This window comes from Haliaeetus albicilla, chromosome 21 (genome assembly GCF_947461875.1).
Source record: "Haliaeetus albicilla chromosome 21, bHalAlb1.1, whole genome shotgun sequence".
Lineage (NCBI taxonomy): Eukaryota > Metazoa > Chordata > Aves > Accipitriformes > Accipitridae > Haliaeetus > Haliaeetus albicilla.
In genome coordinates, this window is record NC_091503.1 from 21,197,746 (window position 1) to 21,215,589 (window position 17,844).

At 41.6% G+C, this 17,844-nt stretch overlaps 1 long non-coding RNA gene across 1 annotated transcript in view; it reads right to left on the reverse strand.

Annotated features, from left to right (window-relative positions):
• LOC138690338 (uncharacterized) overlaps positions 1–17,844 on the reverse strand; it is a 53,000-nt gene that overhangs the window by 22,004 nt on the left and 13,152 nt on the right. Inside the window, exon 4 of the long non-coding RNA XR_011329182.1 lies at positions 2,126–2,326. This is a non-coding gene — a long non-coding RNA (uncharacterized lncRNA). The remainder of the gene's footprint in view (positions 1–2,125; positions 2,327–17,844) is intronic.

The window sequence follows — 17,844 nt, forward strand, 5'->3', positions numbered from 1 at the left end:
GAAATAGTTGTACTTGTAATCCTGCTGTGCACCACTGACTGACCACACTGGGAGACAGCAAATTTTCCTTGTCTTGCCCTCGAATCTGCAGCAGTGTTGCAACCCCTCTTGCAGCACAGGCTCAGAACTCACCACATAAATGCCAGCTCCAGTGGGTAAACAGTTAATCAGCAAGTAGACAGAAACATAAGTGAAACTTTTCCTCTTTCTGTACAGATCTCAGAGAGGTGGAACTCATGTAGATCAGTAAAAAAGTAGGTGTTGGGATACAATGTTAGAGGAGGGCACAGAAATTCCAGAATCCTTATCTCCATCCCTGGAAAAAAAATCAGTCCCTCCAAACACAGACCACAGCACGTTCCTCTCTGTGGAAGATCAGATTTATTTTGCCATTCATGCAAATGCAGTAGCCATCTGACAGACTCCAAGCTGCATTCCTTGATGACTGTGGCCACATCTAATTTTTGGGAAGACATGAGGAACCATTTTCAGGAAAATGGTGCTTCATTTTCTCTTTGACTCGCAAAGAATGTTTTGTCTTCCTCTCTGTTTTGTGAAGTGCTGTCAACACTTACAGTGAAGTTTATTGTAAATACACAATAATAACAACTGCGCACATTCATCTCTGATTCAATTCCTATGTAAATTTATGTTAATATGTATGCAGATTAAGTCTGCCCCCCTTGGTCCTGGAAAGTTGTCAGAATGACACATGGGTTCTGAAAAGGTTGTGTACTACTGATCTGCAGTTTTTGTATAGTATTCAATAACTCGCAAACAACAAGAGACTGCGGATATTGCTTTCCACTTTTGCGGGATAAATCAGTGGAGTCTTCTAGACAGAGTTAAAAAAAAGTCTCTAAACCCAGTCTCTAAAACCGTGACCTGCCCATTTTTATTTCTATTTCACAACATAACAAATATTCACAGGTGGGATCTTTTGAGGAATGGAGTGGTACAAGGGAGTCTTGTTAGTAAGCCTTCAAGAACTGACATGCCATCTTCTAGACAGAAAAGCAATTTTTCTCCCTAACATTTAGTAACCGCTAAACCAACGCCTAAAGTTTATGGACAGTCCTCCTCACTTTTTGCTGTCTAAATTAGCATAGTTTTTAAGAGAGCTCAAAAGGGTCACCTATTTTATTCTGTCCTTCTCAGCCTCCCTTTTCTCTGTTTTAACATGGAAATACACTGACCTTCCACCTGTGTGTGCAGCCAGAGCCGTTCTGAGCACTCAGGTCACACCAGTGGCGAGGTAGCTAGAGTGCTACAGTTAGCTGTTCTCTGCTTTCCTGCCAGGGATGTTTGGCTATGACACTTTCTGGTACTTTGCAGTAAATAGAAACTAATCTTTAGTTCATCCCAGGCTGAGTCCCTACAAGGCTCCCAGGCACTTCTTAAATAATCACAATGGGACATAAATTGGGACTTCAAGAGATACATGTGCTCTTTGCACAGGGATGAATTTCCAGTAATCCAAAAGGGGATGGGGAAATTGCTATCAGAAACAGCAGGCGCCACAATTGTTGGCTAGGAACATACACCAGACAACAAAAGTCCAATTGCCAGAAAGTATTTATACTCCTGCAGTTCACAGCTGAGGACTTGATCCTGACCTTTGATACACAAAACAGATTTGCTCTGCAGCTGGAAACTCAGTTGCAGCATTTGTGCTTGGAGGGTAAGATTGCGCCCAGACCTGATAAAGGTGGGAAATGAGTCGTCGGTTCTGAAGTAAGGCAGCAATCTCCTGACCAAAATCACTTCCACCCTAATAACACTTAATGGACTTAGAAGGCCAGTGATTTTGGGAAAAAAACCCCACCAACCCAAATAAGAACAGAACTGTACTCCATACAGCGATAAGAAACTTCTGTCACCCATTTCATTCAGGCCTTTCAGCTGGTTTAAAGACTGACACTGAGAAAAACCCTTTCTTCTCCAAGCTCTTCTCACTTGACTCTGGTTTAGAGTGTTATTTCACTCTACTTTTTAAATCTCATTTTATTGAAGGCAATCTTATCCCCAAGAGCCAAACAAGTAAAATAAAAGCAATTAAAGCCTGGAAGGAATCTGTATTTTTTTCTTTGAAATAGAGCCCCATGTCAGACAGCTTTCCACATACCTTGTTCAGTGTAGGTTACATTATGGCATCCCATCAGGCCCATTCAAACCAGGTTGCAGAAGTATTGTGGCTGGGATCCAACGCTGCCTTCCTGCCTGCAGTAGCTGTTGGTGGTGATTTCATCTCAATCATTTTCTCTCTTTCCACCTCTCATGCAGCTGCCTGCCTGTCTTGATAGGACCAAAGTGTAGCTCATGGAATCTATATGATAATCACAAAAATAGTTATTTCTGCTGAAAAATGGATTTAATTCCTCCTCTAAACCTTTGTGGATTGCCAACTGGGGGTGTGAAACCAGCTGGCAAAAGATGCGTTCATTTCAATTTCATGACTTTCATATACTGCAGCTTCCTGACTTTAAATGGTTCCTCCCCTCTCTAATGAGAGCACGAAGGCCTTGATTAACAGCCCTCACTTTAAACAAAGTTTTGAAGAAGCTTCTTTTCATGGTGACTTCTCTGGGGATGTCTGACAGCCTGCTCAATCCAGGGCAGCTGAATGCCTCTTCTTTCACAGCATGAGCATTTGTCAGAGAAACTAGGAGTCGGGCTTGGTGAAGATTTGTATCCCTGAGCACTCTGCAAGTAACTTGCACAACAGCGTGGGAAGGAAGCTTGAAAGTAGTGCTGGTAAAACAGTGAAAAACTAATTTCATCAATGTTTTCAAAATCTAAAGGCTTGGAATGGACTCTGTTTTACTTTTTTAACTCTTTCAGCCCTTTTCTTATAAAATACATTTTTATTTACTGAAAATCTTGTCTTTAGTACATTGTTTGCTAATTTTTTTAGTCCAAGTAGGATTTGAGAGACATGACTAGGCAACATGGGAGAAAAGCTTGATACGTTTTTTGACCGTTAATCACAGAAAAGGGAAAGGCTATCTGTTGGGAAAGAGTCTTTCAAGCCAGGTAGAGCCATCTGGGCAGAGCCTTTAAATGGTTGAATAGTGATTTAGAATGTAAATATTGGAATTAAAGGTATCATCCATGGAAGAGTACTATTTGCTTGCAGACTCTGGCTTTTCAGACTCTTCCAGCTGCCCACTTAGTCAGTGGAAGTCTTTAACAGACAGTAGACAGGGCCTTAATCATAACTGAGTCTTTGAATCTGGACTTACAGAGATTTTAAACGGGTTCTACGAGCAAGCTTACTTGAAAAGGACTGCAGTATACATCCTCCCTGGTCACAGGCCAAGATGTGGTCCCACTTTGTGACCTTGCCTCCTTTTCACTGATCTCCCCTGGGAGACGGGAGAACAGCATGGCCCTTACAGTGCAAGGCTGCTGACAGTACTTGAAGTTATGTCTAAATTGCAGTCATATGGTGGCTGCTGTGTAGTGCAGGCTAGTATGTAGCCCAGGCTAGATTTAAAAACTATCTGCAAACCAACAGTAGTTGTGTCAACACAGAGCTCAGCAAACCTACGTGGAAAGGTATGGCTAATTGTGTGCTGAGTACTGCATTGCCGTAACTTGACTGCTACCAGCATTTCGACTAATTCAAACCTTCCTGGATGTTTCTGTACCAGACTGCTGTCACTGTGGTTGCCACATACAGGAAAACTAGCACACTGCTACTAACCTGACAACTCCAAAGGGCATGACTGAGCTAGGGTTAGACCAGGGTTTTTGTTTAACATTTAAATGAAGTTTTGCTTTGGTTATGCTTATTTATAAGTTTGCTCTTGGCAGTCAGAAAGTTTCATTTACATACAGCCAAAGCATGAAAGGAAATACTGGGGCTTGTGGGGGGTGGAGGGAAAATGGAGGGAGCGGGGGAAAAAACAACTCTAAACAAAAGCTCTCGTGAAGTTGATAGCATCACCAGACTAGCAAAGCAAGCAAAAGAGAGTAAAAAATTCCAGACACAGAAGTCAGAAGCCGCAGCTCTTTTCCAGGGAAGGAATACACTGCATCTCATTTCTGCTGTGCCTACTGATACCATCTACAGAAAATCCATCACCAGTTGAAAGAGGGCTGCATTCATTGTCAATGCATTCCACCACTTTGGTGTCCCAGCTTTCATGAGTTTATTAGATGCAGAGTCATGGGCTTTTCTATGAAACAGAAAGACAATACAAGCTCCTTTATTGTTGTCTTGTAGAACCTTTAGGAACTCTGTTCCTTTATATATTAATTTCCCTCCTCTTATTGCTTCAGCTGTCAACAACTACTATAAATTTACTTTAAACCAAACTGTGGCATATATCTCCCTATATACCTACACACACACAAGTGTGTGTATATTTATATATATGTACGTGTATATATGTGTATATACATATATACAGACACACACACAAATACAAACATATATAAATACACACATATACACACACAAAGCCCAACAGTGAATAGGAGAGTTTACTGAAAAGCAAGAAAAAACTAGCATATTCAGAATCAGGAGATAACTAATGCTTGATTATGAAGTATTACAGCTTAGCTATCTAATATCTTTTACATTTCCTTCTTCTTCTATCATAATTCTGTTTCTATGATTATGATGTTTTCTTCTTGCATACCTGTCCTTCAGGAAGATAGCCTTTTGGAAGATCCCATTGAACTGGGATAGATAATTTTCTGTATCTAGTTTGTATAGAAGGAAAGAATAACTTTGGAATCAAGTGACAGAAAAGGGCAAGACTAAAGTAAAGCTTAGATTACAGCACTGTCAGTGAAGAGTGGTAATAGCTATGGAGCCTTTGTCTCTGAACAGGAGCTGGAAAGGACAAATAGTTCAAGCTAACAGTGCCAGAATGGCAACTCAGTGAAGTCATCGTACACGTCCATGCCCACTCCAAGGAGCTTTGGTACAACATTAGGACTTGTTCCTGTGCTATAGTTTCTTATCATGTAATACCTCCCTCCATACATTTTTGCTTCTAATGGCAGTATGGATGCAAACTTCACTCAAGGGAGGGATAGGACTTGGAGAGCAGAGCGTGCTTGAAACCTGATTTAACAGGACTCCATTAGAGTTGGTGTCAGCCCTTCCATCCCTAAGACTTAAGAAAATGGTAGGTCTCTGATCATCTTAAAAGACTCTTCTGTCTTGATTTGAATTTAGGAGTATCTGCAAGAGTCATAACAGTACATTCTCATTTTCAGCTAGTCAGTGCCAAGCGCAATGAATAGAAAATAAAGAAAATCACCTGCAAGTAATTGCTGTACCTCAAAAACAGAGTACAGAGTCGTTAGTCACATTAAAGATAATAAAAGCGAGATTCTTCATCTGGAGAACCTGTGAAGTAGCTGCTTGTGAAGCATCAGTCAATCCTTGTCCTCAGCCAAAAATGATGGGAAGCAAAGCTGCTCTGCTTCTTCACTGAATGAAGAGCTTTCAGCCATTAATACAACACACAACCGGAGTCAGAGCTCTACTAATGGACTTTGCTACTGGCAGGGATGGTGTGAGGTCCATGTCAGGATCAATACTAGAGATTTTGTGTTGTAGTATGCCCTTGGTGCACTGTTAGTGAAACATCATAGTCTCAGGCTCCAGACCCAAGGCTGTACATACTGTTTCTCTTAGCACTTCATTATGTACAAGAGACAACTGTTATATAAACCAATAAAGATGTACATATCCCAACCCAGAAGACAAGACAGACATGCAAGTCCCACATGTAATTCAGATTGAAACATTAGCCAATGTGGCAGGCATCCCAGGATCCTAATTTCTAAAACAAGCATGCAGAGTTTTCACCAAAAAAAAAAAAAAAAAAAAGAGAGAGAGAGAGAAAAGAAAAAGGAAATTAAATATTACCCTGACATCCTGAAAGGAGGCAGTCACCTCTCCAGGACTTCTTCCCGAATTCAGCAGGGCTCCTTGCCTCGGTTGGATACCAAATGCAGTTTCATAAGTCCATGTGTGCTCAGACATCTCTAACACAACACAGTTTATTCCATAGCCAAAAGACATTTTGACTTTCCTTGACTAGTGAGAGGGCAGCTCAAGCTGATGTCACTCACCCTTTGTGTCTCACAAGACAGTTCTAATATAACAATGGAGGGAAAGTATAATTGGTGGGAAAGGAGGAATGAGGGGAAAGGAGGGAAGTAAGTTTGACCTTATATAAGTCACTTCTATAGCCTTTGGGAGGATCTCCCAATGAATGGCATTTTCTTCATGTGTTGGTGAAACTGGACCTGAAATCTCCTCTGTCTCCTCCCAAAATCAGCATCTTTTGTATTGAAAATGGGCTTGTTTTGGTTGCTCTGTCCTAAGCAGAACACCGTAAAAAATGATACAACATAGGATCCTCCTCAGAAACATCTTTTTGTGTCAGAGAATCTCAGAGTCTAAACATTTCCTATCAGACACTTTATTCTCAGAGGAGCCTGGCTTTCTGCAAGAGTCCTTTGTAGTCCAGCTGGATGTCATTACATAATTAAGCATATGAGCCAGGAGGTAGTCTTGAGCATGGCAATTTTACAATGTAAGATCAAAATGTTATTCTTCCTTTCAAAAGATCTAGTGCCATTTGTTGCAATACCTTCATGCAAAGGATCAAATATAGTATTGATTATTCATTATTACCTTTAAAGAGGTCAGGAAGCTTCTGGAATTCAGAAGACTTCTGGGGATTGGAAAGGATATAAGGCCTCAGGGCTTGATGACTCATCTTGACCTGAAGCTTTGAAATATCACCTGCTGTCTGGATTGTTCCTGCTTGCTGCCTGGGATTTCAAAGTCTCTCTCTCTCCCTTTTTTTTCCCCTCAAGGCATCAGTCTTACAGACATTGCCAGATCAAGAGAAGCAAAGAATGCAAAAGAAAGTGAAAGTGAGAAGACCATGAGTTGGGAGCCCAGCTGTTACACATCTGCTTTGCTAAGCTTGAATTGAAAATGAGTATCATTATTCTTGTTCTGCATGCATCCTACTGTGTTTAGTTATTGCGTTGCATAGAAGAGGCAATGGGCATATCCTGTCGCTAGCTTCATTGTGTTCAACATGGGTTTACTCACTGTTCACTATCCTAACACAGGGAGTTTTTCAACCTTTCTGTGCCAATTTGATCTTCAGGCATGTTCAAATGGAGGAAAGTTTAGAGGAGACTGGGGGTGTCATTATGTGGAGACCCTGACAAAATTTAACACGTTATCTTTATAGACTTAAGAAAAAATTAATGTCATACTCATCTAGATACTGTATTAAAAGTTTCCATTTTCAACAACATAGCCTGTATGTTGTAGAATAAACCTCCAAGAGTGCTTTTTGGCAGATGGTTAAATATTTAAGTAGTTGGCCACAGATTTTAAAAAATTGAGATAATTAGAAGATTTGAAGCAGTTAATATTTATTAGTCACAAAGAGTTTGACAGATTGGATGTTCTCCTACCCACACATTCTCTAGCAGAAAAAAATAAAGCCCTTATCTTTCATTGTATATGAAGCAAGGTTTTACATGAGGCAGAAGGCATGGACTTCCCAGGTTTTCAGTATGAGACACTGAGATTAGTGGCTACCACTTAATTCAAGAACAGGCCAGAAAACAACGTGGAAATGCTGAGGTCTCTGTGGAAATGCACAGAGTTCACCCTGGAAAATGCCCAGGACTGAAACCTAAGAACTGACTCTTCCGCACCACTTCAGCTTTCACTATAAATTATGGTGTCTCTAGCAAGGTTGCGGGGCTACTCCAGTCACTGGGGATTATGAGACAGCCCATTTTCTGTTAGATTTGCCCCTTCTGTTGGCCTTCCTTGCAGGAGAGGAGATGCATGGAGCAAAGGCAGACCAGTTCTGTGGCACTCCAGAATTGCATAGCAGAAGACTCCTTAAATGATGAACTAAACTGGCAAGACAGGAGGCCAAGAACTGACAGATTAGTAAGGCTACTTTAGGGGCCAGTTTCCCCAGACATGCCCTCTTTTATCTGTCCGGAAATCTGACTGAAAAGAAGCGTTGGGACATTTGCCTAGGCTTGCTGGCTGCCCCACAGACAGGTCCAAGCAAGAGCAGTAACACGCTTCTCACTAGGCTGCAGATGTCCAGCTACGCTGAACACACCAAGGAGCACAGCTCAGCATTTCCCATGCCAAGTCAGGCCAATACAACTGCACTGAGCCAACAACCAACCCACAGAGACAGCAGGTTGGATGAGCTCAGGATGGACATACGGGCATCTGCACAGCACATACATGGTAGGTCTAATGTGTTATCCATCTGTCGGGCTGTCAACACGTGCGAATGTTCAAACAGTATCTGTGTGCAGACAAAGCCTGTGCAATGGACGTACACGTTAGTAATGTATAATACAGCACCCACTTGAAGCTCTTCCTTCATAAGATTGATACTGACTTTGTCAGTGATTCATGAAAAACATGAAAGTAGCATCAGCGTTATACTACGTAGCTGACTGGCTAGAAAGAGACACATCTCCATTGTATCTTACCTCTCTTTTCTTAATAGCACCACTGAGTGGTCAGTACGTGCCCTAGTATGAAATCCCTTGGGATCCTTTATATTCAAAGGCAAATAGTAAGATGAACCCAAACAAGGCATCTTAGTAATGACATTTGCATGTATCCACATGGAGCCTTAAAAAGAATGGGCACATAGGAGTAACTGTAGCAGGTAGGGGGATGAGTGGAAAGGACATTCGTCAGTGTCTACACAGCAAGGCCAAAGGCAGACAGTAGTATAAAATACACGTGCTATAGCTCTTATCTAGTACAAACCAGTAGGGCAGGACCAACTGCCTTGGCAGGCTGAACACAGTCCTGATCTGGAATCACCCCAGCACTGCCCTCAAGCGAACCCAAGAGGAGGATCGGAAAGCAGCCTTGGATACCAACCTGTGCCAATGCCAATTTGCTCTCTAATGGGATGGTACCTGGAACCGAGCGATCCCCTGGCTACATCCTCTGTTACTGTGGTCAGAAGAGATGAACTGCTGAAATCACTGAGAAGATTTTTCTTTATCCCACAAAAATCCTTAAGGGCCATCCCCATCGGATACAAAAGGATAAGATTTTTTCTTCAGCTTTTTTTTCTTTATTAATATTATTTTTGAGATTTTTTTTCCCACTACCTTCTTTTCAGACAATAGCAATTCATGCTTTATTTATCTCATTGCTATAGTGAGACTCTGGAGGACTAGAAAACTGGTAGGGTTATGAGATACAATGAAAGAAAACCTGTTTTAAATGAACAAAGACTCAGAAATCTCAAGCTTTCATAGGCTTTCTTTGATTGCTAAAACGCATGTTGGAGAAAGTCTGTTAAAGTTTTGGTATCCTTCCTCTTCAAGGAGGGATCCACAATCCTCAGCGCTAAGAGCTCCAGCAAGACTTATTGCAAACCAGAAGACAAGACAAGAATAGAACCTAGCAATAAAAAGAAAAGCTGCAACCTTTAAAAAAACAAATATCACAGGATTCCTCTATGCACCATAAAGAAACAAAACGGAAACGAACCCACATTGTTTCCTCTGCAAGTACCCAGAAGAAAAATCTGCACCTTAAAAAGGTTTGACCTCAATATAGGCCATAATGTAAAAATGCGAGGATCTTGGAAACTTGTGCTGTTCCTGGACTGAGGCCCAGATTTTGTAATATATCTTGCCTGTTACTATTTTTCTTGCTTCTTCCAAAGTAGAAAAGGCTCTTTTGAAGAAACGTGCTTTCTAGACACTTTGATACACCATAGTTCGGGTCTGTTTAAATACTTCAAGTTTGATATATACACGTATAGTTGTAACATTTTCTGGATATGAGCCCACATGCCTGTCTGGATCCAGTTCTTACTATCAATATGTTGTGAGACACTAGTCAGAGCGGTCTCTACCCTAACGTGTAGAGTATATGCTAGGCCAGACAGATAATAGTAAGACAACTTGCTGTACCTTTATCTTCTTCAGCACAGTTTCAATGACCAGCACCTGAAAAAATTTATGCCCATATCGAAATCTTCTAAATGAAAAGAGGACTGCTAGCACACACACTGGAAGTGCATCACATCTGCTTAGAAAAAGAACTTTTTTTTTTTCCCCCTTACTTCACACAGGGAAATCTGTCAACAGCTTGTGGCTGACTGTCAATGGAATGAATACTCTTTCAGAGGCCATTTTGCTGGGCTGACCACAGTGTGCTTTTGCACACTGACCTGCTCTTCTGTTCCTGATGCTCTCCAGGCTGAGGTGAAACTGTGGCTACCAACCATTAAGCCTACTGTAAGCAGCACATGGGCTGTCATGTACATCTTTGCTTGTTCTTTTTGGTGTCTAGAGAATATATATGCAAATGCTTTCCTGTATGCTTTCTCATACCAGTTGACTGAGGGCATCAGAGCAACTGAGAGACAGAGTCTGAGTCTGATTAATATTTTTTCTCCATATACACCTCTGAATCCAGCTAGAAGGAGGCCAGCCATACAATAACTCATGTTTACTAGCCCCACTAAAATTAATTCCTGCCATATCTTATCAAACAATTGGCCATGAGAGAAAGTTTTCCCTACTGGTACATGCATAAGTCACTCTAACATTTGTGGCTGTGAACTGAAAGCAATTCCTTCCTCACGTTCCAATGTTTGCTCAGGTGCAGTTTAGTTTCTACATGAACTGATTGAGGAGAACTTGCCTCAACCAGTAAGCTAACAGGAGTCACCAACCAACTTGCACTGACTGCAGAGAAAGTCCTCATCTTGAAAGAGTCTGTTACATAAAAGTACACTGCATAAAACCATCTTTGTATTTGTGACTTATTGTAAGTCCTTAGGTGATTTGCCTTTAAGGATGACTACATTTTTAATCAATCAGCAAGGCATGCAGTATGTAAAGTTCATGCTAGCTTGAGTGGCAGTGGACTGTGGTTTTCCCCTGGTGAACAGCCCCCTCATAGCCCATGAGCTTTAGCTGGTGAGGTTATGCAGCCTGCCTATTAGGAGTGCTCTCAGCCACATGCCTGACTGCACTCTCAAGTCTCAGGGCCAAGAGTAAACCTTAAAGGAACTCTGCCAATTAAATGTAAGAAGAAAACAAAGACCATATTTTTAACCAAAGCAAAAGTGATCAGAAATGTTCTCATGATGCTGGTACCGATAATTTTTCTTACTATTTTGCATTCAGTAAAGATAGCTTTTAATTGAATTGGAATATTAAAATCTGTCATGAAAATGAAGCTATCTAAAAATTAGAGTTGATCCAATTGTCCACTGGCCATTGGAAGTAAATTAAATACATTTTAGTAGTGCTGAAAAGTAAGCCTAATTTCAAAAGACAGTAAAGATTTTCTGTGCCAAATGTTTTATAGACTTGTTTTGTGGATCTTATGAGGGAAAAAAAAAAAGCCTAGATGGCATGCATTATCTACAAGAGGCAAAGACAAAACATTGCAGAAAGGTTATCCCAGATGAATTCCAGTAAACCCTTTATATCATGTCATAATCCAAATAGACTACAGCAGGTTGCAGAAAACATATTTGAAGAATGACATAGAGTGTTTTATAGAATATACTTGGATTAGTTCTTGTACTCTCTCTATTTCGAATACAATTGATTCAGTCCTCAGCTCAGATAAAATAATGTTCCAGCTTCAGTGTTTAACTGTTCTGCTGGATTAGGACCCTACCTACAATGAATCTAACTGCACAGACAGACTCCAAAGAGGTTTTCTGGACTTGAAAATGTTGATATTTTCAATCCCTTTATCTTGTTTTTCTTTTCAACATTAAAAGCAAGTGGTGAGCAGACTACTAGGAAGCTCCTCTCCAGCGCTCAAAAGCCCTGGATTTCTAATCTTGTCACACTATGAGACAGCTAAAAGCTATGACAGGGGAGACGGTCATCTGTTTGTTAGAGTCTGCCCGGAGCTTCTAGTGCAGGCTGGGCAGCGTACTACCAGGAAAAGTAAGAAGCATCTAAAAAATCTCAGGGTGTCCAAAACAGACACTGGGTTGCCTGCTACACTGCATCAACAGATTTCTTGGAAACAGATCTGGCGGGAATGTATTGGATTCATTTCTCCTGGGGCCTTCTAACACCCTCCTGAAAGTCTCAGGTACGTGCTTAACAAAAGGGAGAACAAAGCATTCTGCCTTAAAACCCCTTTGATCAGATGAAATTTTGCTTAAAAGAGAAGCGAGAATGTGACCATTCCAAAGGGATCCCGGTAATTTCTACCATGATTTCCATAATTCAATACCTTACAATTATGCATATCAAAGTCATCTGAAAGAACCAATAAAGACAGATTGATTACTTTATTTGTATACATCACTATGAGACATTATCACTCAACGCTGCCAAAGCCAACTCCATGCCAGCCCTTGATCTAAAATTAGACTGAGGACAAGGAAGTGTTCTTTCCTCTACAGTGATCACCTGAACCTGAATGAGCCAACAGAGCCTGAGAGTCTGCAAAGCAGTCAATACCAATGGGTGATTACTGATGAAAAAACTCATGACCTCAAGAAGAGGCCCCTCAGGACTTTCCTGAGAATGTATACGAGTTTCAGCATCCAGTAAGCAAGGTGCTCAAAATATATAGTAGGAATAGGTCTTGAAATTTACTCAGGAAGGTAATTAGGCAGGGAAGTCAGACATCTAGTGCAGCAGGCTGAAGTACTGAGAGTGGTTCTGGTTTCCCAGAAACGGTAATCAGCCATAACAGAAGTAGAAAATATTCTGCACTGGCCTCTTCTCCCCAGAGTTGCTCTGCTAGGAAGAACAGAGATCTCACAGTCTCAGTCCCTGCAGTTCTTCCCAGCCTGAACAGTGTGGAAAATTTCAGCCCTGTATCGGGGTGGAGGTAGCACCAATTAACCGAGCTTCTCATTGCTCAGAAACATGCATGCCATCTCACAGATACTGAGCGGAGGTCAAGGAAATGTCTTTTGGCTCTGACTTCCGCAGACAGTTTTAGCGCTTCTTCACACCCATCTGATTGCACTTGCATTTCAGCACTTGCTTAAAGTCAGGAATCTGTTTGCTGCTCTGTGGAAGACAATGCCTTCCATATAATCATGGCCTAACATAAATATAGGTGAGCACTAAGCTTCTACCACAGCTGCTCCATCTGGGACCACCTATGAGGGCTTACACTAAGCAAAAGATTGTCCTCATCTAACTCCACAACTGCTCAGCCTGCTATCACCTTAAAACACAAGATGGGTTTGTACATGTGTACGTAGGGACATACTCCTCGTGTTATTTTCTATGCATACTTCACGTGCACACAGCGCGCGTAGGCCTAGATCCATGAGTGTGTGCGTGCACGTGGATAGATAAACAGATAATCTGGAATTATTTCAAAGCAAGTGAAACGTTTTTCTTTCTTTCTAGTTGTTTCGCAACAACTTGGCCTTGGGATCTTCCAGGGAGCTGTATGTATGAGTGACATACTTGCCTGTTTTTACAGCTCCTGCCTTATGTCAATTTAAGCATCTTTCCTACACCTGGAGGAGTTCAACAAACATCAGCTCACAGGTGTCACCCTCCATTGGCTGAAGGCTGGCTCCAGAGAGTCTAGCCAATATCTGCTTTGGCTATTAACAGCCTTGGAGAGGCCAAGCTCGGTGTGTGGGGGGAAGCGGGGGGAGGAGAAGGTGGAAGGAAAAGGAAGGGGGGGTACATGTATGTGCATGTGCATTTGCTGCTGCTTTAACTTTCCATCCATTTAAGAGTTTAAATACTAGTCAAGCACTTAAAATAACATTAGGACACATTCCAGCTTTCTCTGCCAGTCAGAGGGAAAAAATGTTTGAAACCCTGCATCTCAGCACCCCAAGGGCTTTATGATTTGTTAGGTTTAGTAGTTCAGAGGATTAAAAAGACAGAAATATTAGTAGAAAAAGAAGAGGAAAAAGTCAATGTATTCACTGAAGCAAATCTAATGGGTTGCTGGGCCAGAGAAGAAAAGGTTCTACTACCTGACTGAATCTTATTTATATTTCTTGCTCCACAATAAAAAATAATTTTCTAGACATTTCCCCCCCCCTTTTTTTTTTTTTTGCTATGCTAGTCACATTTCCTAAATCCTTTATCAACGGCTGCTCTGCATATGAATGGGCTGTAATTGAACTGTCACATTCATGAAGGTCAGTAACCTTTCATTAGGAAGAATGTGTCTTTCTTGATAAATTGGAAAGTCCCTGAGGATTTGAAAGCATTTTTTTTTATTTCATTCTTTCAAATATACCTTAAAAATCTAACACAGATCTTTCTCTCTCTTTCTCTCGCTCTCTTTTCATAGCACTCTGACAAACCCCTCGTCTTTGTCTTTGTCATAGCAGTTCCATGCAAAATATTCAATCACAAGCTTTCACTGTGACCTTCTTAAAAGCAAAATGGGAGGCATGAGCCCCCCACCCTCAACCTCTCGCTTTGAATTGCAGATAGCTGATACTTCTGCTCAAAAAGAAAAAAAATCAAAACCTTGAGATTAGAGTTTTTGCTATGTTCTTGCTTCTTCAGACTGACTTGAGTATCTCCTGTAAAGTGACCTAAGTCAAACTGTGTTGGTACCAGTATATCTGACCATCTTTTTAGTGTGTCCATTTATTTGCAGAGATGGACAGCCGAACACCTCAAGTAGTGACAGGCTGTATGTAAAAAACAAATTGTGGGAGAGAACTGTGCTTAAAAAAAATACTTAGTACTGCAGACAGCTTTCAATCCCTGCCACAGGTTAGGGAGGACTGAGTTGTACAGAGCTATCTAAGGAAAATAAGCTTTTCAGAGGAATGTTTTTGCACCTTGATCTGCACCCTGACACAGCAGGGTCTTTAAAAGAAGCTTTGTGGCTGCCAAACTCGTAACTGCTGCCAGAAACTCAATTCCAGATTTCGATCAGAAAGGATGCAGCAGGATACATGGAAATATGTTGAGCTTCCCGCCCTTACCAGTGCAAAGGTGCCTTCAGATGTCTTAAAAATACTACCAAGGCTGCTGATCACAGGGGCAGAAGCCATCTGCTCCTGTAAATCCCAAGACTAGGCCACGTTCTAGCTAGCTAAGCCTAGGGCCTGTCTTCAGTCAGTTGACCGGCTGGATGTTGAGGGGTCAGAAAAAAGGCAGCTTGGTGACAAAGTCAGTCATTACCAAGACAGAAACACCAGCATGGTAAAGGGGAGACTTGATAAATGGAAGCAAGCATCTGGCCTTTCGTCTTAGCTAGTCAAATACTTCAAGAAGTAACATGAATTACAGGTTCTCCAGAGCTGTCAGAAGACAGTCCTTTTATTGTCAGCACCAACAGAATTGTGGCAGTTGAAGATTCACCACTCTAAGATGGAATACAGAGGAAAGAGGAACAAGGTATAATTGCAAAGCAGCTGGAGTCCTTTAATGGTGCAGACCACACTACAAGCTTTTCAGCTGGAAAGATGAAGCAAAACATTTATTTTGATTTTTGCAGGAACGGTTGCAGAATGAATACATTCATTAATTAGGCTTAACTTACTTTTCTCAAGCCTTCTCTTAACTAGTGGACTTCTGTTGAGTTTATACGCCCAGCTTTGAATGGGAATCCTTTACTGCAGTGACACAATAGGGTTGTTCTTATACTAGTAAGGGGAGCCCTAAAAAAGATTCTCCCAAAGCAAAAAAAGAAAGGTGCTACCTGACTTCCATATTAAAGTCCTCCTCCAGCAGCAAGAGTATGTTTGAATTCATACGGACAGGGTCTTTATTTAAAACCTAGATGTCCTCTTACGCTCCAGTTCTGCCACCACTCTTTAGACACAGAGTTCATGGTGGAGGCTAGCCAGGTGTGCCCAGAAGCATAAATCAGCCTAGATCGTCATCAGAATTCTCTCTGCCACTGGTGAAGTGCCAGTACCTGTGATAACACTATAAAGAAAAAGACCAGACTTCACCAGTGGCTAAAGGTATGTGGCAAACCCTACCTAGGACTTTAAAACGACAGAAAGGCCTTCACAGACCATTACTTTCAGTGCCGTGTTCAGGCTGCCCAATGCAAGACCCTAACTTAGAAATGCCCACTACAACGGCACCTGAGGTCAATAAGCAAGGAGTGATTCAAACTCCCACCTTTTGTGAGCAGCAGTCGCAATGCATCAAGTAGGCAGGACTGACTTCTCTACGTGCCTAACTTGGGTACTAGGATGACTTTTTTTCCCACTGACTGCACAGGAAGCCAAGGTCTAGCAACTTGGCATAACAGGTGGTCAGAATTGCTCACCACTCTCTTGACCTGACATGCTGTCATTGCTCCCATGTTTCATAGCAGGCAACAGGAACACAGCTCACAGTTTCTAGCTCTCAGCATGATCCTTGCTCTGTGGCATAAATAGATATATTCTTGTGTGGTGCTTTTCAACTGTACGTCAGGAGATGACTCTGTAGCAAGCCCTGTTTCAGAGGCAAGATCCTGACAGCTTTACTAGGGAGAGACTAGTAAGCAAAGAAGAAAAGCAAAGTTATATTTTAATGTAAAGCACAGTTTATGGACCAGTTTTCCAAAGAGTTAATTTGGAGATCATTGCTGTTCTAATCTCCTGCAATGTATGTGGGTATGCCAGTGGTCTGGAGAATGGTTTCATGCAAAGACCCAGACATTCAAATACTTTCAGTTGCCAAAAAACCAGAATTAACTGCCAGTCAAATCAAGTCAAGTGGAAGACCACAATCCTGGGAAAGAAATCTCATAAAAATAAATATTTTTAAAGATATTTTCTAGCATGCCTGGCTTAAAATACCCCTTGGGCAATGCTTCTTATGATGTATTGTTACTTCTCTTCTCAGATAAAAGGTTAATAGCCAAGTGGATGAGAGGTAACTTCTTACAAATCTCTGGAGAGATTCTGTTCTGATTCACACTCTTATGTCCTCTGTCCAGAGTACCCAAATTTCTTTCCTCACTTGAAACTGGAGGTAGTTTCCTGCATCTCAGTACTTGGATTCATACACAGCTAAACCTTTTTTGTATATCAAGGAATTTGGATTCCAAGGCTTCACTTCAGGACTGTCTCAAATGAAGCTCTGATAACTGCATATGGAAAAAACAACAGAGTGGTATTTCACCTCATTATATATATCCAGACCAAAACAATGAGGCTTCTCAAGCACTCTGCACTGTGTATAAAATAAAAGTGGTTAAAGAATTTGTTTAGAAGTGTGTTAAGCATTTTGCAGGCAGGCGGTGAATAAATCCACTTTACCACTTCATGGCTTTACAAAGAAGCCCATCCATTAACATGGGAACCCTCTTGTTTGCATTTCTTAACAGCTGACATTTGTACCTTTCGAAGGAAAGTGAAGGGCATCTCATTGCCTCATTGTTTAAATCAGTGTGGAAATAATGGGGATGATAGGGAATTGGAGCTAATTTCCTTTGTCTCCTATTCAGCAGATAATGGTGGTATGTGCGGGATGCTAAAGGCCAGGCAGAGGAGGTGACCTGAAGATGACTTCATTCTTATGAGGTTTATCAAAGGCTCCTGTCAGTCAAATGCATGCTGAGAGATTGGGGACTGGCCATCTGGTCCAAAGTTAATCAAAGAGGAAAAAGGAAAGTGAGGAGGTGAAAAATCCCCCTGTCAGCTTTGTGCAAGGTGGAGGGAGACGCAGAAAGAAGAGGGAACTCCGGTGCTCCAGCAGCCCAGCACCCAGGCTGGGTGGGCACGCTGCATGCAGAGGAGTAAACGCAGCAGAGTGGGGTGGAGGAGCGTGGGGGAAAGGGAAAGATAGCGTTGTTGAATTTTCACTGGGATGATCCCACACCGGTTTTAAGTGGCAAGCCTGAAGGTCACT